The 26820-nt window shown below is 40.4% G+C and overlaps 1 protein-coding gene across 1 annotated transcript in view; it reads left to right on the top strand.

Annotated features, from left to right (window-relative positions):
* LOC105226404 (dnaJ homolog subfamily C member 16) overlaps positions 1-26820 on the top strand; it is a 623397-nt gene that overhangs the window by 327536 nt on the left and 269041 nt on the right. The window lies entirely within an intron of this gene.

The raw sequence follows: 26820 nt of genomic DNA, 5'->3' as shown, positions 1-26820 counted from the left end.
AAATATTTTCACAACAGCATCAGCGTATATTGGCGGTGGTTTGGGGTTAGTGACTTTTGTAAGACTTTCAGGAGTTTTGTTACTCTCACCGTCAACGTTGTCACTTAAAAGCGCAAATCGATTTGTGCTTAATGGCTCATTTGCATTTCCCCGGTTGATTTTTTGCTTAACGTTTGCTGAGTTTTGCGGACTAAGCTTACGCTTGACCGTAATGTACCGATCCATTCCGGTTTGTATAGCCACTTTTTGAGGAGTTTGGGTTATCTTATCTTGCGCTTTGCTCTTGTTGCCGGAGTCAGAGCCTGCTCAGCCATAACGAGCTCTGCCGTTGGAATCGTTGACATTGAACAAGATCGGACTTTTAAATTATTATTATTATTTTTTTTTATTTTAATTTTTTTATTTTATTTTATTTTTTTTTATAATTTTTATGTTTTTTTTTTATTTTAAGAAACACTTACGTGCAGTGTTTCTTTATGTTTAGCGTTCACAGATTACGTTAAGCAGAGAACGTATAATATAGAGAAGGTTCAACTACGGACAAGCGTGTGAACTGTAAAGAGCCATGAATTTTCTATTAGCGGATTTCACCACTTTTGGCTCGGCAGGAGAAACTTTAACAGAAATGAGTGAACAGAGCAGAGAATTCATTGAAAATTATGCTCAGAAATATATGTACATTGCTTTTACAGACGCCTCTTGGCCTTTTGGCTTATATTTTTATACGTTTACATGGTATCATATCAATTGATATGAATATGATTTTGCGAATTTTTGTGAATTCATGCAAAATTGACAACATTTAATAATAACGTTATCAACGCTGGAAATCCTTGCACTCACCTTTTTGATTTTTATACCACCAATATCGTTAGTAGCGCAAGAAAATAAAATAAAATAACCCAACTTATCGAGGGGGTGTGACTATTGTGTCCGGGTGACACCAACAGATTTTTATTGCCAAGAAAAAAAACACAAAACGACTCGTGCTGATTATATAATAATCGTTAATATAGAAATTGGTAAATTAAATTGCGGCGTGGATTCTGATGATGGCGGATTGGAAACGGGACGCGCAGAAAAATAGTCACAAACCGATCGCTGTTAATGTCGCAAACGAACTGAGCGAGTCGATCTGTTTATCGGTCCTTCCTGGATCCCGTTGTTGAGGTCGGGGGAGGATGCTCATTTGTACATCCTGGCCCCCCTAGGCGAGTGTCTAGCCTAGTAGCCTCTGAAGCCGTTGTAACGTGGCTACCACGTTGCTGAGGCCGGTGGAACGGCGCGATTGCGGTCTTGGCTGGCGCCTCCGGTTCGGCGCAGGATTGCGGTGATACCAGGAACGGGAGTTCGCCGTAGGGTAGGTCGGCCTGCGTGGTTGCGATCACTTGGGTCCTCTGATGGCATCACGTCTGCGAGGAGCATCTTGACGCCCGCTATCGAATACGCCGGTGCGGTGTAGCAGCGTATGGTGGTGACGTATGCATACTTGGCACTGGTAGCCCGTTGTGCACTCTTGCGTACGATGGGTGGGCGCCAGACAATTCAGACAATGTCCATGTGCCTGAGCGATCTGCTGGCGTTGCTGAGGGGTCATCCCCTTGAAGTTGCCACAGCGTGGCAACCGATGACGACGGCGACATAGAGCGCATTCTAGTTGTGGTGGTTCCGGAGCCGTTGATCGCGTGTCGTTATGTGGAGCCGTTGAAACTGCTCGAGGAGCTGCGGTGGCTATGGTGGTTCGCGGCGCTGCGACTGGTGTAGTCTTCGAGTGCGGAACAGTAACTGCCGAACGTACTGTGGGCGTGGGCGCAGTTGGCATCTCGGCATCCATTGTTATCTGTTAAAAGATTTTATTTTAATTGGCATACACATATATATATTCATATGGGCATTGGTGCCACGAAATGTGGCACAAGTGAGTCGTCATGTGGATCGACTTATTTTTCTTGGTTTTTGCGGATACTTATGGCTAATGCAGGCTTTTATTATTATATACTTTTGTTTCTTTGTCTATTAATTACGGTTACGTTATTATCGGTTTACTTTTCGGTTTTATCTGCGGTTGGCAAAAAGCATAATTTAACGAGCGGTCTAGGTAGCGTTCCCGATTGTGTACGGAGATCGACTACGCGAATATGACCGTCGGAGCCGTAGTAGAGCTTCTCTATGCGACCAAGCCGCCATTTGGTAGGGGGGAGACAATCGTCATTGATTAAGACACAATCTCCAAGCTTAGGCGCATTTTCTGTGATTTTCCATCGGTACCTTCTGTGGAGGTCCTTTAAATAATCATCTTTCCATCGGCGGCTGAAGTCGTGATGGAGAATCTTAATTCTTTCCCAACGGTTTAACGGTGTGGCCAGAATGGGCGCTCCTTTAAGAAAATACCCTGGCGGGAGGACAGTAAAATCTGAGGGATCTTGCGAGAGTGTAGCGAGAGGCCGTGAGTTAAGAACGGCTTCAATTCTAGTTAAGAGTGTCGTGAACTCTTCGTAATTGAATTTATAGTTGCCAGCTAGCTTCTTGAAATGAGATTTGAAGCTTTTTACAGCTGGCTCCCATAATCCGCCCATGTGAGGGGCGCTTGGGAGGATAAACTGCCAATTGATACCTTGGGGAGCGTATTTTTGGACAATTTCCGGTGAGACTTGTTTTGTGAAGTCCACAAACTGGTTTTCTGTAGCTCTTTGAGCTCCGATAAATGTTTTACCATTATCGCTTGATGGAAAGCCTCGTCGTCCGACGAAACGAGCAAAAGCCGCAAGAAAAGCCTCCGTCGTCAGATTAGTACATAGCTCAAGGTGTACTGCTTTTGTCGTGAAACAGACAAAAACAGCCACATAGCCTTTCATGAGGGTAGGAGACCTTAGCATGGATGCCTTTATCATAAAAGGCCCAGCAAAATCTACACCTGTAGTGGTGAAAGGCGGAGCAAAATTGCAGCGTTCAGGTGGAAGTGCTGCCATAATATGCGATCGTGGGTGGAGGTGGCGAGATGCAGAGGTTTGCATCCTCTTGTACCTAAATCAGCAGGATTGTCAGCACTGGCTACGTGACGCCAAGTGGCTGATTGTACTAGGCCAAGTATTTCAGATGTTCGGTTAGAAATATAAGTTTTCCACGCATGTGGTGGTTTTTCTAACCAGGCTAGAACTATCTCGGAATCGGAGCATAAATATAATCTATATTTCGCCATGTTTAAGTGGGTCTGCACCATTGAAGCTAGCTTTGCTAGTAGCAGAGCGCCACAGAGTTCAAGTCGTGGTAGACTTAGCGTTTTTAGAGGCGCAACTTTTGCCTTTGCCGCTAATAAGTGGCTTGTAGTTGCGACATCGCTTTGTGTACGCACATATATAGTGGCACAATATGCCTTTTCAGAGGCGTCGCAGAAGCCGTGTAGTTCCACTTTGTATTCGGGGGAATAGTTTACCCACCGTGGAGTTTGCATCTTCGAGATGTCGTTCAAATTATTAGCGAACTGGGACCATTTTTCTAACCGAAGAGGTTTCACTTGTTCGTCCCAGTCGGTTCCGTCGAGCCATAATTCTTGGATCAGGATTTTCGCTTGTATCATAATTGGCGAAAGCCATCCTGTGGGATCAAAAAGTTTGGCGTTTTGTAATGGCGGATAATGCGGATATGGACTCAGTCGTGTAGGAAAACTGGTCCGATATCGCATTCCATTGGATGCCTAGTGTTTTTGTTGTACTTTCCTTTTCAAATATAAGGAAATTAGTATCCAACAAATGGTTTTTAGGAATATTTTTTAAAATATTTGGGTGATTGGCTGTAATCTTTTTTAAAGGACACCCTGCGGTATTGAGAGCATTTATTACCTGTGATAAGGTATCGTACGCTAGTTGAAGACTGTGGCTTCCAGACAGGATATCGTCTACATACGTTTGCGTTTTTAAGACTTGTGTTGCCAGTGGAAATTCCGGCTTTGTGTCTTCTGCCAGTTCGTGTAGTGTACGAATGGCTAGCTATGGGGCACAGTTTACGCCAAAGGTAACTGTTTTCAATTTAAAGTCGCGTATTGGACTATTGGCAGATTTTCGGAAAATAATCCGTTGAAAATCTTGATCATCTTTATGAACCAGTATTTGTCGATACATCTTTTCGACATCCCCATTGAATACGTATTTGTATATACGCCAGTTCAATATGAGGAGCATTAAATCTGGTTGGAGTGGGGGTCCCGTAAATAAAATATCATTTATTGAATTACCTGAGCTCGTGGATCGTGATGCATTGAAGACAACACGAACTTTTGTTGTTTTCTTCTCAGGCTTTACTACTGCATGATGTGGCAAGTAGAAAGAGTAATATTTGCCTCCTATGATTTTTTCACATGGCTTACTTCCTCCATGTGATTTAAATGAAGGTATTCTTCCATGACACCATCATAAACTTGTTTAAGCTCACCCTTTTTAAGTAGGTTTTTCTCCATACTTAGAAACTGCTGTATTGCAGAGATGCGAGAGTGACCTAAGACGAGTGTATCTGGAAATTGTTGTTTTATTGGTAGTCGTACGACATACCGACCATTAACTGATCGAGTAGTTATGGCTTTGTAAAAGTCTTCACAATACTGATCTTCTGGTGTTGTAATTGAAATGGGGGGGAGTTCTTCTAACTCCCAAAACTTTCTCAATTGTGAATTGAGGTACTCGTTTGAGATTTCCTCAACTTGAGTTGTCATGGCTGTGACTGGTTCCGCAGCTAGTCCGCTTAGGACCCATCCAAAAATGGTATTTTGCGCCAGTAGTGTTTTCGAAATTTTTTCAACACCTTCTAATATGATTTGCGGTATAAGGTCGCTGCCTATTAGGATGTCTATCTGAGCTGGCGTGTTGCAGTTGGGATCTGCCAGTGTCAGGTGTGAAATTTTATCCCAATGCTTGATATTTATTTGATAGCTTGGAAGCATGTTTGTTAGTTGCGGTAAGACAATAGCATTTGCTTGAATGCGCTTATCCGCTTGGGGGGAAATTAGGGTAATGGAGCAGATTTTACTTGAGTTTTGTACTACTCGTCCGCCCATTCCCGTAATTTCATAGTTGGCATGTTTTGTTGGCAGTTTTAGCCTATTTTGTGCCCTAGACGCTATGAATGATCGTTGCGATCCTTGGTCTATTAGGGCTCTTAGTTTGAACAGTTCTCCTCGATGTTCGATGGAGACAACTGCTGTGGGTAGTAGTACTCTACTATGATTTTCGCTGTGTAGCGTTTGAGTTTTTAATGCCTTTGAACAACATGGTGCCTCTTGGCAATTTTCTTTTGTTTCGGGAGTTGGTGTGGCAACTAAACCCGTGGCTTTTTTTGAAAAAGCGCTGCTATGAGATGTGTTTGGAAAGTTATTGAGATGTAACATAGAATGATGCCTTTTGTGGCAATATACGCAATTGAATTTGCTTTCGCAAGTATTGAGATTGTGTGAGTGGGACAAGCAGTTTGTACGAAGTCTTTTTGACCTGACAAAGTTGTTCCTTTCGTTCACATTCAATTTTTTAAAATTTTCACAAGCTTTTAGCTTATGCCCTCCTGTACATAGTTCGCATGACGTGAATTTATTTTGTTCAGATGTGAACGATTGTACTTTGAAAAAGCTTCTGTTTAAATTATTGTTGCTTCCGGCTTGGGGTCTATTGAAGCTTCGATTTAAGTCTTGTTGAACGTTTTTAGTTCTGACTACTTTTTTGTCTACCCTTTCCGCAATTTCGTATTGGGTAGTTAAGAAATCTTTCATCTGCTGCCACGTTGGGCATTTTCTTCTTGATGAGAGCGATTGCTCCCACAAAAGTAATGATTTTTCTGGTAATGCGGCGGTACATATGTTTACCAGAATAGGATCCCAATTGTGAGTGGGAATATTTTGTGTCGATAGAACCGACAAACAATTTGAAACAGTGGATTCTAGTTTCATGAATTCTTCACTGGTTTCTCTTTGAATTTTAGGCAAGTTCATAAGTATCGTTACTTGCTTGTCAACTAATATTCTCTCATTTTCGTATCTTTGTCTTAAAGCTTTCCAAGCTAAATTAAAATTATCGTCATTCAATGCGAACTGCTTGACTATTACGCCTGCTTGACCTTTAGTTTTGTATCTGAGGTGATAAAGTTTTTGCGCTTGTGATAATTTTGGATGGTTTATGTACACGGCTGTAAACATGTCCCGGAAGGACGGCCATCGTTCATAACCTCCATGAAATATTTCCGTATCACACGCTGGCACTTTGAGATGAATGCCTGAACTTGCCTCTTGGGCTTGTAATTGTGGTAATTCTACTCCACTGTGGGGAGTAGGTGAAATTGACTTAATAAGTTTTAATTGATCTGATATCATTGCTTTTGTGTCTTCATAGCGGTCTAAGCAATTTTCTATTTGGCGTAAGACGAAGATTTGAAATTTTCAGGTAGATTTGAATCATCAGTTTCTACTATTGCGTCGTATGTAGCTTGGAGGTGTGTCCAAAAATTGTCAATAGATTTATTTTTATTTCTAGTACCGATTCAGAATTGTCCTGAATCGGTGAAGATGCAAATCGAGTGCAGTATTTAATCAAGCTGTCACTCTCAGAAATGAATTTAATATACGAAATGTCTTTCTCCCGTTTTTGCTTTGTAGCACCTTGCTTCGAACGTGTAGCTTCTGCAGGTGTACATGGACTTTTGTCATCAGTAATAATTTTTGGAATTCTTAGGAATTCTGCTTTAGATTCTTTTGAATCTGTGCTCATTCAGAAAATTTAAATCAATAAAATATATATGTATATTTTACTATAATAGAGAATGTGGTACCGAAACTGTTTTCAACAAATAAAGTTGTAACAATTGAATTAGTAAAATGTAGTATATATGTAACCGAAAGCTCTTTTCAATAAATAAGAGCTGTTATTTCCGAAAACGAATTTTAGAATGCGTTTATTGCTTTTATTGCTCGCGTTTGTATTTACTTCCTTTTTTTTTGAAAAAAATATTTTTTTTGTTTACGGTTTTATCCGCATGCCCTTGTATCAGCGCGCACTGAAAACTAGGTCAATATCCTTTGTACATACGTGTGGATGCTATGTGCATGTAATATGCGTTAAATGAAATATGCAATTATGCTTGCAATGAACAAGAAAATGCTCGGAAATCGCCAAATTGGCCTTTCAATATATGTATGTATGTATGTACAAAGGTATGTAGTATGCGAACTATTTACTTTGTTTCCCAAATATTATTCTTATTTACCGCACTGTTCATTTATTTTTCTTCTCTGTATTGTATAATTGTATCCTATGTCTATAGGTATACAGGCATTGAAAGATATACGGCAATATATAAATATAATTCGCGTTAACGTATTCGCGTTTATGTAAATATGCGAAAGCGAGAATGTCAAATAATATATAATATATATATATATAAGTTTGCTTTTTGTTATGTATTGCGTTTGCGGATATGTATATATGTATGATTGTATTTGCTCTTTTTATGCTTTATTCTTCTTTATGCCTTTGCTAACTTTTTCGGAAGCAATCCCTCTCACAGTTAATAAGCCGAAGCGGTATTGCCAGAATGTTAGTAAATACTTGAAAAAATTTGTTTTTTTTGTGAAATGTGTGTATTTGTATACACGAATGTAAGTTTTAAAGGCAAAGAACAATAATTTAATTGGTTATATATATATATATGTATATTGGGGATACAAATGTATATATATTATTAACCGTATTGTATTGCGTTTATATCGGTACTTGAATTTACCGCCGAGCTTTCACTAACCGTTTTTATTAAACGGATTTAATTGCCATCAGTTTTATTCTGCTGACCGTTGGTTGCAACGCTGCATACATATATACATATATAATGATAAATTAAAAGTGGAATGGATACACTCACTTTATGTTCCCTCAGGGGATTTTGGGGAATTCTGATAGAAAATCGGGTGTGCGTGCGTTCTGCTGTTCCTCCTATTGTTGAGCCGCTTCTTCTCCGCTATTCCAGTGTGTTATTTGTTGTATTGATTTAACTTATTTTAGTTTTTGATTATTAAAGTTTCGCGCCCGTTTTTATTAGTAAAGGTTTAATTGTTGTGTTGTTTTTGAAGTTATTGGTCTTGTATTTAATTTCACTGTTGTTTCCCTTTTTTTCTTTTGTTTTGAACTTGTATGCACTGTTGCACTTTAGGTTCACCGCACTTTCAATTTAACTTTTTTTTCGTGTTGTTGTATGTATGTTTTTTTTTTTTTTTTGGTTTTTTACTGTCACTCACATTTGCACCTGTCGGTGTGTCATGCTCTCACGAGTAGTGTAGGATGTGGGTTGTAAGCGTACTGTGGTGAAAGTTGCGTGTTAGTGATGTAAGTTTGAGTCGATGTGGTGTGATGTGGTGAAGGTTGCGTGTTAGTGATGTAAGTTTTGAAACGATGTGGTGTGTGTGTTGAGGTCGGGGGAGGATGCTCATTTGTACAAACGCTATGCTATTTTCAAGGTAATATTTGTAGTTAACCCATAACCAATCATATTTTTTATGCGTTATAACCAATGTTAGTCGATTCGACTAATGTACCCTAAAAATCGATTCTATGGAACCGGTTCTTCATTAAATATTATAAAAGATATCAAAAGAAGAAAATAATACAGTTTTTTGTTTTTAAAAATAAAAAATCATTCATATTTAGTTTATTTTTGAATAATTTTGGTATAAAATTACTTGCTACTCTTATTCAGTCTTAGTAGTATCATATGGTACTAACAAAAAAAGAAATAGAACATAACTTAAAAACATAAAAGGATTTCTGCCGTTATAAAATTAAAGCATTACTTTAAGTAACTAAACTAGAAAAAAACTTGTAAATCATTATTTTGCACAGATGGCCCAAAGCTCAACTTTGTGCTCACCACAGGTACTTTTGCCGCATTTTGTGCATACTGTCTTCGTCATGCGGTGTTTTTGATATGGGCAGAAGGCGCAAATTTTTCTTTTGGTGTTTTTTTGGAGCAGCATTCTCTGTGCTAGTCTCCTCGACTTGTGTCGATAAAATATTTTGTATGTTTTCGCGTACATAAAAATAGGCCAGGACCAAGGTATCAATAATGTTAGCAGAAAGCAGTGGTGTCAACAATTAAATATAGCAGTCGAAGTCACAACTGGGAAAACTTTCGTTCATATACGTACCTCCTTAGTATATGGGTTACACTGATTTGCTTCTGAATCAGGCAGTTTTTTTTAGGACGAACAAATTAATTGGGTTGCGCGAATTACTAAGAACGTGCCTGTTCTTAAGCGAATTTTAAAGATGTCGGTTAAGAAAACGTAAAAAAGGGGAAAGTATATGTAGTTAAAATTAATCTCGAAAATTCATAGTAACTGTGTATTGTAACACATTTGTAATAGATGAAGTTTTTGGTAATATAAAAATGGTAAATATTTTACATAATATAAAAAACATTTTATAATTTATTCAATTATTATCTAGTTCACTTTATTAATAAATTTCTTAAAATATTTGATTTTAGATTTATAAACTCACTTGATGCAATAAGTGCCAAAATGGTATAACATTTTTTTGTTTGAATTATTCAATTACATTACAAAGGAAAATAGCAAAAATGAAAAAACAGCAAACACATGCGGGAGCTGTAGCGCATGAAAATTTTTATTAGCTCCGCTCTGCTACCGCTCCCAATTTTGTGCTACCGCTACGCCAGAGCATAGCCTAACATTTCCATTTTTTCCTCGCTACAGCTATAGTTTTTTACCTAACAAAACTCGGAGCAGAGTAGAGCACATACTTTTACATTATTATGCTAAAACTATGCTGCGCCTTCCGACAAATTGAGAGCGGTAGCAAGAGCTAAATGAAATGCTACGGGAGTAGTGTAGTTTTTCAAACACTGCTTTTAACTACAGTGGTACTCCAATATAACGAATGATATAATGTTGGGACCGTTCGTTAAACTGAAATATTCGTTATATCGGAAACGAAAACTAAATTAATATTGGTACATATATGTTTAAAAATAGCTATTTATTCACGAATTCATAAGCATTGGTTGAAATAAATACATATACAAAGGAAAATGCATACAATAAAATTAATAAAAGTTGAATTTTATAACAAAAATATGAGCATTATTCAACTGAAAAGAAATTTGTTATGCTCATTTGCTTTTGTGGGCGAGAAATTTTGAGATCCTGTGCCTTTTGATGTAGGCTTTTCAATAAAAATATTTTTTCCTGTTCCACGTTGTTTTCTTCAGACCATTTGATACACTTTTCAAAGCAGTCGATGGCATCAGGATGCTTTATTGGCGGCACAGCTAGAACTGCAGCGGTATCACCTTCCTCCTCTTCCGAAATTTCTATAGCTAGTTCATTTTCAGCACTCGGGTTCTCTTCTACAAGTACATTGTCTACACTGTTCTATGCTTCCAAATCATCAGTGTTGAAGTTTGATATTCGCCTTTCTTTAACGATTGTCGTCTCAATGTGCCAGCATGTGTACCTTTAACACTTCTTATCACTTTCCGGCAATTTTTTAAAATTGTGCAAACACTCGATTTCGGAATACCATATTTCAAAGAGATTTCTTTCAGGGGTTTCCCCTTTTTATTTTCGTCAATTATTTTTAATTTGTCACCCAAGCAAAGCCGTTTCCGAATTGAAGGCATTTTTAAATAATTTATGCGATATCCTCACTTTACCACTTTGAACTCACAACTGATATTTCGCGCAATGAAGCGTGCATAAAAAAATAAATAGAATTCTTTAAAAAAAATAGCTCAATAATAACAAGAACTAACGGGTATTTAACTGCCTGCATTGTTTTTTGTTGTAATACAACCAAAACCAAATACAAACGCCATACATTCGTAATATCAAGTTCATCCAATTTCCAGCTTTCGTTATATAGAGTCATCAATGTATTAAAAAACAGCGTTCGTTATATTGAACATTCGTTAAATCGGCGTTCGTTATACTGGAACACCACTGTATATAATTTGATATATATGTGTGTGTTATCACCCGTTAGTTTATGTTGCATGGTTATAGCTTTGCCTATGGTCGAAAGATTGAAATGCGGCGAATTTGCTACTACAATGGTTAGTAATACATATATCAAATTTTTTCGATACACAATGTTTATATTTGTACATACTATTTTTTATTTAAAGAAGCAATACGTTTTGAGATATTTCTCTCTCCAAATTCTTGCACATGACCGTCATTGATCTAAGTGGGTATGCTGCATGATATGGAGTTGTTTTCAAGTGTATAATTTAATACATGTGTGTGTGTGTTTAATGTTATCTGACCCAGTTAGAACAGTGACGGTCATGTTACCTAGTGGCATTCCGGTAACGCGTGCCGGTTTAATTGTCACTCTTTCCTATCATGACCTCAAGGGCGATTCAAAAAACCTCCCAAAACTATTGAATGCATGTGATTTTTTATCACCTTCTTGAGCATACATTTTCTGTTAAAATAAAACTGTATACTTCCTTCTCACACTTTAATTAAATTGAAAGCAATAGAGAAAACTACTTTCAGGAAAGCGTGACGAAGCATGCAACATTAGCCTAGTGGTTAAGCACACGGCTTGGTATTTCGGAGGCCGCTCACTCCCCATATAACGACCTTGTTAAAAATTACTAAAACCCCGATAAGGATGGTATGAGAGAACTATATGGGAGCCGGTGTGAAAATTAAAGAATGGGCGTGGCACCGCCCATTTTTGGTGAAATCTCATATCTCGAGACCCGACTAACAGATTTCGACAAAATTTAGTACGTGGCATTATTCTTACATTCTTATGTCACATTGTAAAAATGGACGAAATCGTACAACAACCACGCCTACTTCCCATATAGCAAAATTTTTAATTCCACTAAACTGAAGTTAAGGGATAATCATTCTCTTATTATTATTAATATAAAGATTCGAGTTTCCGGGTGACTTTGCACCGCTTATATCGGCCAATATATGAATTATCCCAATGAAAATAAAAAAGCGTGTTTTTTATAACAGTGTATCTTTGTGCCTAAAATATATAAATTTGAGCGAAAACTTGGCCTAACTCTTATGTAACTAATATCAAGATTTTGGAACATCCGGCTGACTTCACTCTATATGATTGGTTTTATATCTTTAAGAATTTCGTTGGCTTTGAGTCTTGGAAGTTGCAAGAGTTTAAAATTTTCGGTTGCTCCCAAACTCAGCTCTTCCTTACTTGTTCAATTATTTTAAAGGTGATTTGAAAAATGCGTCAGCACCTACAGTTGTTGCTCCCGGTTTATAAAGTATTTTTGGTAAAAATTCGATTATTTACAGAAATTGTGAATGCTATATGTATATGTATTTATATGTTGCTATATGTTTTATAACTGCACACACGGAGTTACATTTTTGTTATTGTAAAATATTATTTGATTTTGGTGTTACAACACGGAACCGCTTCGTGTCCGTTTTTCAAACTGTTTTTATTTTTTATTTTTTTATATATTGTACTAGCTGACCCGACGAACTTCGCCCCGCCCAATTTTTATTTTTTTTTTTGGAAGTCATAGGTAGGTAGGTAGGTAGGAGTGCAGCCCTATCGGGCTCAATTAGCACTGATGTGCCATTTTGATACACTGCTCGTGGAACCTCCTGTATCTGCTGTTACGTTCCACCTTCTCTCTCAAACCATTTTGAGGTTTCGATGAAACTACTTATGTCCGATATGCTTTTGGTGGAAATCCATTCAAGGTTTGGTGCTTGGTGGATTCCGAGTGTTTTATGTCGGATCTGTGCCAGAGCTGGGCATTCGCAGAGAAAGTGGAAGATTGTTTCCTTGTTCCCTGCTACTCCGCAGCCACGGCAGATGTCGTTGTAGGGCATACCCATTTTGGACGCATGTTCCCCAAATGGCCAGTGCCCTGTTGTGGTAGCTGTTATTCTGTATATACTTTTCCTTAACCTATTTAATAGGTCGTTGGTTCTTTTCCTGTCGTATGTTGGCCATAATTGTTTAGTTATGACGCATTTTGTAGTGTTTTTCCACCTGTTGTTAGCAATTTGATGAAATTGTCTATTGATCTCTCCTTTTATCGATCCTAGCGGGCTCGGTATGAGCTCCGCCTCGGATTCATTGAGGAAAGCTCCTGCCTTTGCCAACTCATCTGCTTTTTCGTTACCGAAAATGTTCCTGTGGCCGGGAACCCAGATCAAGTTTAGCTGGAGCTTGTCTTTTATTGAGCTTAGCGCTCTCTTGCAGTTGTGAACTATACTGCAATTTGTCATGGGTGAAGACAATGCCAGGAGGACCGCCTGGCTATCCGTAAATATAGTTGCTTTATGTATATTTCCGTGGTTTTCTAATAGAACTTCGCAGGCTTTTTCTATGCCTAGTACTTCTGCTTGGAAGATGCTAGCCGAGTTCGGTAGACGTATAGAGAGAGATATGCCCAGATCAGCGGAGAATACCCCCGTGCCCACTCCGCAGTCCATTTTGGACCCGTCGGTATAGACTGAGGTGGTACCCTCCTCTGCAATTGAACCTCTTCTCCATTCTCGCCTAGATGGTATCCTCACCTGGAAGTGCCTATTGAAATCCAGCTTTGGGAGAATGTAGTCTGATTTATTAATAGTGAGTTTGTTTAGGATTACGCTATGTCCGTAGTTCTGCTGATTCCAACCTCCCAATTCTTTTATTCCTATCGCCGCAATAGCTGCTGTTTTTTGAATAAAAATGTCCATTGGTAGTTGATGCAAGATCACATTGAGCGCATCAGTCGGACATGACCTGATTGCGCTTGTAACACCCGCACATGCTGCTCTTTGTATTCCATTTAATTTTCTTATGTTGTACAGTTTGTTTAGCGCTGGCCACCATACCAGAGCTCCATATGTGAGTATGGGTCTTATGACCGCCGTGTACATCCACATGATTATACTTGGTCTGAGGCCCCAATTCTTGTTGACAATTTTCTTACAAGTATAGTAGGCCATGTATGCTTTGTTTATTCTTTTTTCTATATTTATTTTCCAGGACAGTTTGGCGTCAATCTCCACCCCCAAATACTTAGCTGTTGGGGATAGAGTGAGTGTTGTGCCGTTTAGTACCGGAAGTTGAAACTGAGTGAATAGCATCAGTTCTGTTTTGTTCGGGTTAACTCCTAGACCATTGCTTTTAGCCCATAGGTTTAACCTACGAAGTGCTCTTTCCATAATCTCGCTGACTGTTGAAGGAAACATACCTGATACCAACAACACTATATCGTCTGCATACGCTACTGCTTTCACTCCTCCACCGTTTAATTGGAGGAGTATTTCGTTCAGCGCTACAACCCATAGAAGCGAAGAGAGGACACCCCCTTGAGGCGTCCCTCTACTCACATAACTTGTTTGTGTTGCAGCGCCGTTTGAAGCTATAATCTTCCTATTCTCAAGCATCGATAGTATCCATCTGCACACAGTGTCATCTATGCCCCCATGCGCCAGATAATTAATTATCGTATTTACTTCTATGTTATTGAAAGCGCCCTCTATGTCTAGAAAAGCAGCCATGGTGTATTGTTTGTGGTGCAGTGATTTTTCAATCACACTTATCACCTCGTGAAGGGCGGTTTCGGTTGATCGGCCCTTTATGTACGCATGTTGGGACTTCGATAACTTCTCCGCCATTATTGTTCTTACGTCTATATCTATCAGCCTTTCTAGTACCTTCAGCATAAATGAGGTAAGGCTTATAGGTCTAAAATCCTTGGCGTTCTCGTGCGTTCTTCTGCCTGGTTTCGGAAGAAACACAACTTTACTCCTTTTCCAACTTCTTGGGATGTAAGATAGTTGAATGCTTGCTTTGTATATATTTTCAAGCCTTAGAACCATTGGTTCTACCAGTTTCTGCAGCATTATGGGCATAATCCCGTCAGGACCTGCCGCTTTAAATGGTGCAAAACTATTTATGGCATATTTGATTTTTCTTTTGTCTACTATTTGGCTTCGATAGTCAGCTGCGTTCACCGGTGGTTCCGGTTGAACCCTCATTGAAGGTGTTTGCTGACTCCCGGGGAAGTGTGTTTTGATTAGTACCTCCAGAGACTCTTTTGCCGAGGAGGTCCAATCACTTCCCTCCGCCCTAATGTAGGCAGTATTAATATGGTCTTTGGATAGCATTTTACTCAGCCTAGCGGCTTCTCTGCAACTTTCAATCGATGTCCAGAAAGCTCGCCATGAGTCATTTTTAGCTTTCCTGACTGCTTTTTTGTATTCCTTCATAAGGTCTTTATATGGCTGCCATATTTTAGTTCTAAAACTCTCATTGAAAGCTTTCCTTAGTTGTGTTCTCAAATTCTTGAGTTCACTGTTCCACCAAGGAAGAGACTTTCTCTTTTTCAAAACTGTTAGCGGAGTAGATTTATTAAAAGTTGTGATTAGGATTTTTTCCAACTTCTCTACTTCTGAATCTAGTTCCTCTGTATTTCTGATACTCTTATTGCCTCCCTTTTCGAGGCATTTAGTTGCTATACTGGTAAATTTTCCCCATTCCGTTCTTCTAGGGTTCCGGTATGTGAGAGGTGGGCTGTACCTCTCGCGGATGCTGAAGAGTATCCAGGAGTGATCCGACATGGAAGGCTCATCGGACACCCTCCAGTTATCCACAACGAGACTGTCTGTGTCTGTTGATAGCGTGAGGTCTAGAACTTCCTCCCACCCCGGGAACCTATCCGAGCTTGGGAAAATAAAGGTTGGCTTATCTCCCTTGTTGCAAATACTTAGCTTACTATTCAAAATATACTGCAAGAGTGACTCACCTTTGGTGTTTATACTGGAGCTACCCCATACGGTGTGCCTTGCATTTGCATCACACCCTATTAGGACATCATCCTTCTTGTTCTCCTCTACTAGCTTGGTGAGCGGGGCCGGTGGTATATCTTCGTCATGGGCCAAGTAGGCCGAGACCAAGAAGAAGGGCTTTTCCTTCTGTTCCACCTTCACCACTGTGATATCTGCTGTGCTGTAATTAGGACAAAGAAATGCATTTATACTTTTATTGATAAGAATGCATGCCCTAGGTTTACCTCTGTTCCGCGTGTAAAACAGGTTATAATTGCTGCTGTTTAGTCCTTTTATGGAGTCTTCATTGACCCAGGGCTCCTGTATTAGGCTGATGTCGATGCCCCCCTCGTTCACGAGGGTTGTCAGATTCGCTGTAGCACTCTTCGAGTGCTGCAGGTTAATCTGTACGCATCTTATGCTGTTGTCATTGGGCATCTCGGGGTTCTTCAATGCCCACATTCCTTAGCAACTGGCTGGCGTCGTCGACCTCTTCCGTGTAGTCTTCGTCAGCCGCTTTGTCGCCTTGGAAGATTTTTATTCTTGCCTTGCGTATTCCGAAGCTGATTTTGTTGTCAGTCTTCTTCAGAGCCTCAATGGACTCATCACAAATGGCCACTAGTATTGGCTTGCTTGCTTTGTTCGGGTTTTCCTCCTTTATAAGCTGCCACTCATCTATACCAGGTATAGATTTGTTCTGCAGTTTAATGCACCTCAGGAGTTTTTCGCCTGGCTCCTCTAGTGGGGGTAACCAAATGCGAGCCCGAGGCCTCTTTGGAATATCCCTGGCGGGTATAAGCCTCAATTGGAGGCCTACAAAGGCGTTGCTAATTTTAGCAACACTACCCGTCAGAAAATCCAGCGAGGCCTGGTCCGCGCACTTGATGACCCTGTAGCCCCTGAGGGTCTCAGAGGAGTCAAACTCCGGGTGGGGACCCGCAGGATTGTCGAGTACATAGCTTAGCACCATACTCGACAATCTGACATCTATCTCCACCCATCTCTCCTGAATAGTGCTCGGAGAGGAGGATTTCCCATCTATTATGGCCACCTGCAGGCTATCCCTGGCTACATCGCAGAAATGCCTTGCCGTTGTTGTGCTGCTGTGTTCACCCTCACTCCTCCTCAGTTTTTTGGGCTGAGCTCCGGGTAATTCTGTGGTGGAGCGATTTCTCTTCTGAGAAGTGCTCTCTCGTCTGCTCTCTTCTTGAGGTTGTGATTGCTTCCTTTTCAGGTAGCTCTCATATTCCTCTACAATAGATTTGAGGCGCTTTGTTTCAGCCTCATCAACCGGTTTTTCCTCAGCTGATTCTGGGATTTTTTTCGTTTCTTTCTGCTGTCTTTAGCCGCCAGTGCACTTTGGTTGGTGCTCATGGCAGCCTTGGAGGTGGACGCCTCCTCCCTTAAGTTTGATGGTTTGTCTGCTGTATCTACCGGTGTACTTTGGTTGGTACGTCCGGTAGTACTCTTACTTGTCTCCTGGCTGGAGGCAAGCAATTCGTCCTCTTCGGATTCCGTGATCGGATTCCTATAATTCATGTCCGTAGTCGTCGCTGTTGTCGTCGTCATGGTTGTTGTTGTAGTTGTTGTTGTTGTTGTTAAGTTGTTTGTTACATTCATGTTTTGGTCCCACGAGTAATCCGGAAAGGGTTGGTCACTCGTCCGCAGAGCCGGTATACGGAGAGAAGGCGATTTATACCTCCGACCTCGCCCGGGCATCGGAGGGGACCGTTCGCGATCAGCTATTTATTACCCCCCGCTGACCATTCAGCCCTTGGCACGGGTACCTCGACACCTTGGCTTAGGGTGGTGTTGGTTCGGGTATCCTCACAATTCCACAATAGGAGATGGGCGTAAAACCTAGGGTTTATTCATCCATTTCACTATTGTGGGAAATTATGAAGTGTCCCTCTTAGTTCGTAAGATTAGAGTGCGTTTCCTTTGGGATGCACACTTTATTCTTACTTAAGCCCTTTCGCCACGGCAAGGCGACCAACTTCAAAGAGGTGGAAGTCATAGACTCGTATAACTTTACCACAAATAATATAAACTTCAAACAACGCATTTCCATTTAACGTTTGTAGCGCCATCTACTGTAACATACCGCACTCAATACCGCTGTTAGCGCCACCAACTGGTGGATAGCTCTTTGCTAATAATAAACAAATAATTTGCAATAAATAAATAATGCGACTATAAGGAGAGTTATAAACTATCCTATCTTTCAAGTTGGACCAAACTGCACACAGTGTTAAAAATTTCATTAAAATCGGTTCAGTAGTTTAGGAGTCCATTGCAAACAAACAACGTGACACGTGATTTTTGTATATTAAGATGTATACTGCAATTATTTTATTATAAGTATATATTTTTGGGGGGCGGCTTATCTCATTTGGCCAGACCATATTTTTTTAAATAGTGATCATTAGGTTGAATGAATACGATTTTGATACCAAATATTGCCAATGCGCTATCTCGCGTTAAAATTGAAGAATGTAACGTTAATGAAGTAACTGCTTCGAATGTAGCCACAATCCATTCCGCTGACGAAGACTTCGGTGAGTTTATTAGAATTGCCGAAAGGTCATTGAACGTATTCAAAAATTAACTTAAACTAATAAGATCTAACCAAAATTGTACAAACACATGCAAAATATTTTCTAACAATCTTACTACTTATACGGATAAAGGATATAATTAAAACATATTTGTTAAACAAATGTATAGCAATACTTATGCCAAATGACGACGACTTTGTACAATTTCAAAACATTTATACTAGTCTGATCACTTCAAACAGATTTAAAATTTACCGTACCATGAAGGAATCATAAAAATATTGAAGATTATTGGTCTTCAAATCAAAAGTAATAGAAATTCACTTAGAAGGACTGCATCAGGGAATCGAAAAAGTTGCAAATTACTTCAAGCAAAAATATTACCACCCTAATTACGTTAAGGAGATACTTAAAATAATTAATTAATGTGAGTTATGCAACCGTTGCAAAACCATCACATTTCTAACAAATTACTATTTACGCCTCCTGTGTATGTAACTCGAGAAAATTTGTAGTAGACTTTTGGAAATGGGATGACGAAAAGTATTTAACATGTATTAATTTGTATTCCAAATTTGCTGCAGCTGAAAAAGTATCAGCTTTAAATTGGTTAGAAACTAAGAGGGCCCTCTTAAAGATTTTTAATTTTATGGGACCGCCGGATTCTGTCCTAATTTTAATATCGGTATTCTGCTTGAGACGATTGTCTCATGTCTCTAATTGTCATAATAGTAATTTAGTGACTCTGTTAGTCAGGAGTCTCATTTTGGTATTCTGGCAGATACAGTATAGTAGTATACTGCATAGTAGTATACTGTGTCTGCCAGAATACCAAAATGAGACTCCTGACTCACAGAGTCACTAAATTAAGATTGTGACAATTAGAGACATGAGACAATCGTCTCACGCAGAATACCGATATAATTCTTATCTCACATCTTCTTCTTCTTAATTGGCGTAGACACCGCTTACGCGATTATAGCCGAGTTAACAACCGCGCGCCAGTCGTTTCTTCTTTTCACTACGTGGCGCCAATTGGATATTCCAAGCGAAGCCAGGTCTTTCTCCACTTGGTCCTTCCAACGGAGTGGAGGTCTTCCTCTTCCTCTGCTTCCCCCGGCGGGTACTGCACCGAATACTTTCAGAGCTGGAGTGTTTTCATCCATCCGGACAACATGACCTAGCCAACGTAGCCGCTGTCTTTTAATTCGCTGAACTATGTCAATGTCGTCGTATATCTCGTACAGCTCATCGTTCCATCGAATGCGATATTCGCCGTGGCCAACGCGCAAAGGACCATAAATCTTTCGCAGAATTTTTCTCTCGAAAACTCGCAACGCCGACTCATCCGCTGTTGACATCGTCCAAGCCTCTGCACCATATAGCAGGACGGGAATTATGAGTGACTTATAGAGTTTGGCTTTTGTCTGTCGAGAGAGGACTTTGCTTCTCAATTGCCTACTCAGTCCGAAGTAGCACTTGTTGGCAAGAGTTATCCTGCGTTGGATTTCTAGGCTGACATTGTTGGTGGTGTTTACGCTGGTTCCAAGATAGACGAAATTATCTACAACTTCAAAGTTATGACTGTCAACAGTGACGTGAGTGCCAAGTCGCGAGTGCGACGACTGTTTGTTTGATGACAGGAGATATTTCGTCTTGTCCTTGTTTACTGCCAGACCCATTTGTTTTGCTTCCTTGTCCAGTCTGGAGAAAGCAGAACTAACGGCGCGGGTGTTGAAACCGATGATATCAATATCATCGGCATACGCCAGCAGCTTTACACTCTTATAAAAGATTGTACCTGCTCGATTAAGTTCTGCAGCTCGAACTATTTTCTCCAGCAGCAGATTGAAAAAGTCGCACGATAGGGAGTCGCCTTGTCTGAAACCTTGTTTGGTATCGAACGGCTCGGAGAGGTTCTTCCCGATCCTGACGGAGCTTTTGGTGCCGCTCAACGTCAGTTTACACAGCCGTATCAGTTTTGCGGGGATACCAAATTCAGACATCGCGGCATAAAGGCAGCTCCTTTTCGTGCTGTCGAAAGCAGCTTTGAAATCGACGAAGAGGTGGTGCGTGTCGATTCTCCTTTCACGGGTCTTTTCCAAGATTTGGCGCATGGTGAATATCTGGTCGGTTGTTGATTTGCCAGGTCTAAAGCCACACTGATAAGGTCCAATCAGTTCGTTGACGGTGGGCTTTAATCTTTCACACAATACGCTCGATAGAACCTTATATGCGATGTTGAGGAGGCTAATCCCACGGTAGTTGGCGCAGATTGTGGGGTCTCTTTTTTTATGGATTGGGCATAGCACACTTAAATTCCAGTCGTTGGACATGCTTTCGTTCGACCATATCGTCATCGATTGGGGAATCGGGTTCGCCTTTTCCTGGTGTTGTGCTTTCACTGCCATTCAGCAGGCTGGAGAAGTGTTCCCTCCATAATTTAAGTATGCTCTGGGCATCGGTAACTAGATCACCTTTGGAGGTTCTACAAGAGTATGCTCCGGTCTTGAAAGCTTCCGTAAGCCGCCGCATTTTTTCGTAGAATTTTCGAGCATTACCCCTGTCGGCCAGCTTATCAAGCTCTTCGTACTCACGCATTTCGGCCTCTTTCTTCTTCTGTCTGCAAATGCGTCTCGCTTCCCTCTTCAACTCTCGGTATCTATCCCATCCCGCACGTGTTGTGGTCGATCGTAACGTTGCGTGGTAGGCAGCCTGTTTTCTCTCCGCTGCGACACGGCACTCCTCGTCGTACCAGCTGTTCTTTTGCACTTTCCGAAAACCAATGGTTTCGGTTGCAGCTGTACGTAAGGAGTTTGAAATGCCGTCCCACAGTTCCCTTATACCGAGTTGTTGATGAGTGCTCTCAGAGAGCAGGAGTGCAAGCCGAGTAGAAAAACGTTCGGCTGTCTGTTGTGATTGCAGCTTCTCGACGTCGAACCTTCCTTGTGTTTGTTGGCGTGCGTTCTTTGCTGCACAGAGGCGGGTGCGAATTTTGGCTGCAACAATATAGTGGTCCGAGTCGATGTTAGGACCTCTGAGCGCACGCACATCTAAAACACTGGAGACGTGTCTTCCATCTATCACAACATGATCGATCTGGTTGGTGGTTTTTCGATCCGGAGACAGCCAGGTAGCTTGATGTATCTTCTTATGCTGGAATCTAGTACTACAGATAACCATATTTCGGGCCCCGGCGAAGTCGATTAGCCTCAACCCATTTGGGGATGTTTCGTCGTGGAGGTTGAATTTACCGACTGTATTGCCAAAGATACCTTCTTTGCCCACCCTGGCGTTAAAGTCGCCAAGCACGATTTTGATATCGTGGCGGGGGCATCTCTCATAAGTGCGCTCCAAGCACTCATAAAAGGCATCTTTGGTCACATCGTCCTTCTCTTCCGTCGGGGCGTGGGCGCAAATCAGCGATATGTTGAAGAACCTCGCTTTGATGCGGATTGTGGCTAGACGTTCATTCACCGCAGTGAATGATAGTACTCGGCGACGGAGTCTCTCTCCCACCACGAATCCCACACCAAACTTGCGCTCCTTTATATGGCCACTGTAGTAAATGTCACAAGGACCTACTTGTCTCTGTCCTTGTCCCGTCCATCGCATTTCTTGGACGGCGGTGATGTCAGCCTTTATTTTCACGAGGACATCAACCAGCTGGGCAGCGGCACCTTCCCAATTAAGGTGCATGCCCTTAATTCGTAGTCCTTATTTCGTTTGCCATGGTCGTCATCAAAAGGGGGTCACTCATCCGAGGCTTGTGGTTCCTTTTCATTGGGGGTGTTTTTTTTACGTGGCGGGTCCCAAACCCAGCGCACAACCCTATGCAGGGGATGTTTCGCCTTCTCACTTTAGCTCGCCTTCAAACAGATGTTCTTAGGCTACCCAGAGGATACTTGGTCAAAGACCGGAAGTCGTGAGCTGCTTGAGTCATATGCAAAAGAATCGTTTCTAGCCACTCCCAAGTGAATGGCGATCAGAGAACTTTCCTCACTTGCGTGAACTTCTACACATGATTCCATCCTCCCTTATCTCACATATTGACCGATATTTTCGGTCAAAAGTCAACTATAGACACTGGGATCTACTTATTCGGTACTCACGGTCTTGAACAGTTTTATTTGGATTTAGAAAATTTTTGGTCAAAAAGTGGCTTTTTTTATCGGGACTGTTACTGCAAAATTTTACTACGTTATATTGATTACAACTGAATTCGTGTAATGAAAAGTGAAACAATCAAATGGAACTTTAAATTGTGCTATATTGGAAGTAGGCATGACATAGGAGTGTGAAAAAGAATGCTACATACTAAACTTAGAAGATATCGGTCGGTCATGTCCCGAGATATGTGGTTTTACTTAGAAATGGGCGGTGCCACCCCCATTGTCCATTTTTTTACTCCGGCTCCCATCAAGCCTTCACATACCATCTCGGAGGTAAATTTTAACGTTTCTGGCGCTTTTTATAATTGGTTTATTGCGGTTTTAGTAATTTTTAATAATACTGTTATATGGGGATTGAACGGGTTTATCTGTTTTTGATCCGTTTTCGCACTGTCGAAAGGAGTTTTTATAATATTCGAGCTTACCAAATTTGGTTGTTCTAGTTTTAGCGGTTTAGGAGATACGCACATTAAAGATATTAGAAAGCGAGGCCGCGCCACTTTTTCCAAATTTTTTATCCACATCTCGATCCTCTGAGCCAAATTGCAATTTGATATCTTAATTAGGTGCTTAGTTACGCCACTTTATAGGTTTTCGGTTAATGGTATTTTATGGGTGTGGCAGTGCTCCGATTACGCCCATCTACGAACTCGTATTTTTTTTGTACTAAGAAACCTGCATATCAAGTGTTCAAAATTGAACATGTTCGTGGCTACTAAAGAGCGGAATGCAGCAAAATATTTAGACACTTTATAAATTAAATAAAATAAGAAAAATTAAACTATTGTAATAAATTACACAATCCACACATGTTCGATAAGGCAGAGACAGTACATACGTAAATAATAATACATATGTAAATAAATATATATGCATATATATGCAATACACATGCATTTATACATATGAGACACGTATGGATATACATATAATATATGCATACGCATTCACTCAAATTACTATGCAATAAAATAAACATATTTTTAAAGGTTTGGGCAATAGATTACACTGGCAGACACGTACATAATTTGTGACATGAAAAATCTTAGGTGTTTATAATCAGTGCCGGATTAGCCACGTAGCAAGAGTAGCAAGTGCTACGGGCCCCGCGAATCGGGGGGCCCCCGCTCCAATTAAAGAAATAACAATTTAGATGGAGCGTAAAATACAATATCTTTGCATGCTTTAAACGTGAAGCCCTTAGGCTAAAGCTCGATTTCGTCGCGTTAAATCGTAAAAATAAGTAGGCATTTTACGAACTTCTTAACTCTAATGTTCTAATGTTTAATTATAAATATTATAATCGATATATTTAGACTAGTATCTATACTATGTACATTTCTGCCCTTCAAGCGTCCAGCTTTTTATTTTTTTATTAATGTCCGTTAATTTTTATATCAAAATAAAGTTAAATTTGTGCCGAATACCGCTATGGTGAATTTTTATTAATTAAATACAGTAGAATCCGGTTATAACGACTCCGCTTATAGTGTCCGTCCGGTTATTCCGACAAAAACTCGATGGCTTGGTTGGTCCCTATACAAACTTATATGAAAGGGCCTCCGCTTAGTACGTCTCCGCCTTTAGCGACTAACCGCTTATACCGACGAAATTTTTCAGAATTCAACCGGATGTAGCGACGAAAAAAAAAATCGGCGAAATAATGTCAACAATTTTAAGCTTCAAACGACGTAATTAGAAATGTATGTATTTATCAGTGATCGGCACCCTTGCTTGTGTGCGTAGCAGCGACAAGAAGGCTCTTACACTCTCACTACTCTCTGTCAGTTTTAGCCGCCACCTTAGCAACGCTGCTGCTAGAGAGAGATAGTCGAAGGGCAATGCTTACGTCACACAAAAGTTTACAGCGTGCTGGCGGAGCAAAAAACTGCTCATAAGCACCAGGAAGGTAGAAGAACAAATAGAGCTCTCCATAGGGGAGTGCGATATTACTTCGCAGCCGCAACTGAAGTATCTGGGAGTAATATTAGATTCTAAATTAAAATTTAAAGAACACCTGGAATATACATCCAGTAAAGCAAACAAAATTTACAATGCGCTATCGAGAATGATGACCAATACAGGCTGTGTGCGTTCCAGCCGGCGATTCCTGATAGCGAAAGCAATGAGCTCCGTAATACTGTATGCAGCACCAGTATGGATACAGGCAATGGATATAAAAGCATATGCTAAACAAATAATTGCAGTGCATAGGCTTTCTGCAATTCGAGTAATAAGTGCGTTCCGGACTACATCTACCGACGCTGCTGAAGTATTAGCCAGCATGCCGCCCATTGACATCCAGGGAGATGAACTCGAGCGTTTATATCATCTATCGGCGCCTAAAACATTATCGGCAAAGACAGAGGAGAGGAACAAAAGCATTAAAATGTGGCAGGAGCGGTGGAATTCCTCATCCAAAGGGCGTTGGACCCACCGACTGATACCTGACATCCACTCGTGGATAGACAGACGACATGGGGACCTAGACTTTTATCTGACCCAAATACTTAGTGGGCATGGGTGCTTTAGAAGTTACCTTTTCAGATTCCACAATGACATTAGTCCGAACTGCCCGACATGTACAGAGCATATAGAAGACTCTGAGCATGTATTTTTTAATTGCCCTCGATTTTCAAATACAAGGGAAAAACTAAAAACCACACTCGGTGGTAGTTTCACGGTCGATAATTTAACGACACTCATGTGTCAGTCGACTGATAATTGGAAAGCTGTCAGCGAAGCGTCAGCATCCATAATGACAAAACTGAGATTTTTTGAACAAGTTAGGCGTCCGTTAGTCCGCACAATAGAGGAGACTTAAATGTCCTGTCCCTCCCACGAAGTAATACTTAATCGGTGGTTCCGTGGGAGAGTCCTGAGTTGGGAGTAGGTTAGGTTTAGCGGATTAAAGTTCCGCACTCCGGCTTTCGATGCTTCCCCCTACTATAAAAAAAAAAAAAAAAAAAAAAAAGCGTGCGTGTGCAGACCACATAGTCTATTCGATAGGATGTCCCGTTATGTTTATAGTTTTTTCTGCTTTTTTCCAATTTTCCATTTTTTTGAATGCGTAAATTCGCAAAATGTGAAATGTAAAATGCACAAAAAGCGCATTAAGGAAGTCATTCAGTTTAAGCTCGACACTTGTGCATTACACCCGCAAAATGTCTCAAAAACGAAAGTGCTTCTCTGTTGAAGAAAAAATGCAAATTATTCGGCGCCTGGAACAAAAAAAATTGTTTTTTGCTCCTTCTGGTTATTGTGTACTCCAGTATAACGACGTAAAATCGTCGGTCCATTGAAAGTCGTTATAACCGGAATCTACTGTAAATATTTTCATAAAATAAAATAAAAAAAAATCATTATATCTCTAGATTTTGTATGCTTCATGGCCGACAAAAGAAAATAAGTATAAGTATTAAATTTTTACAATATTTTTATTTAAAATTATTGTGTAACGATATTCTTGTGACCTTCTATATTATAAAAAAAAAACATTATTTTATATCATAAAACACAGTAATTAAAATGTTCTATCTAGTTATTTCTTTTCCCAAGCGGGCGCTGACCTCTTAACAGGGCACAAATTTTGAGTTCAGTCCAGCCTTAAGAGCAAGGTGTTTCAGAGTCTCAAGTCATGTTCAGCCATCTGGGTCATACTGCTGAATAACTCGCTAGATTTCTTGAGTGAGAGTGGCAGGGTTGTCGTGGGAAAAGCTATTATAATGCCAGCGACACGAATGGGAAATACATCGGCTTACAAGCCCGATTTAAGAAAATAAATAAGTATGCAGAATACATTCCCTGTTTTGCACATTCATTAAATTTGGTTGCTAAGTGCGCTGCAGACTGCTGTACAGAAGCATTACTTTTCTTCGATTTCATTGAAACCCTCTATACATTTATTTCCACTTTTACCTATCGATGGGGTCGTCTTACGAACGCACTTAAAGATTATACTTCAAAAATTCCGATTTTGAAACGGTTATCGGACACTAGGTGGTCAGCCCGAGCTGATGCTACGAAGGCACTTTTATGTCGTAATAAAACTTAAGGACTACTTTAAACGATGAATAAGTTAGAAACGGAAATAATGACAATTACGTAGAACGAAGTCCTAGAACGCTTGCAAGCGACTAGTGCTTCGCTGCAGTCGTCTGACCAAGACCTTAATAAAGGAATACGCCCTTTATGAATCATTATATGGCTACGTCCAAGCAATGCGATCCACTTTTTCAGATATTGAGGCAAGAGTCGAAGAATGTGAAGAATACCAGCA

The sequence above is a fragment of the Bactrocera dorsalis genome, chromosome 2 (assembly GCF_023373825.1).
Source record: "Bactrocera dorsalis isolate Fly_Bdor chromosome 2, ASM2337382v1, whole genome shotgun sequence".
NCBI lineage: Eukaryota > Metazoa > Arthropoda > Insecta > Diptera > Tephritidae > Bactrocera > Bactrocera dorsalis.
The sequence above is the reverse complement of the archived record's forward strand: the minus strand, read 5'-3'. Positions and strand labels throughout refer to the sequence as shown.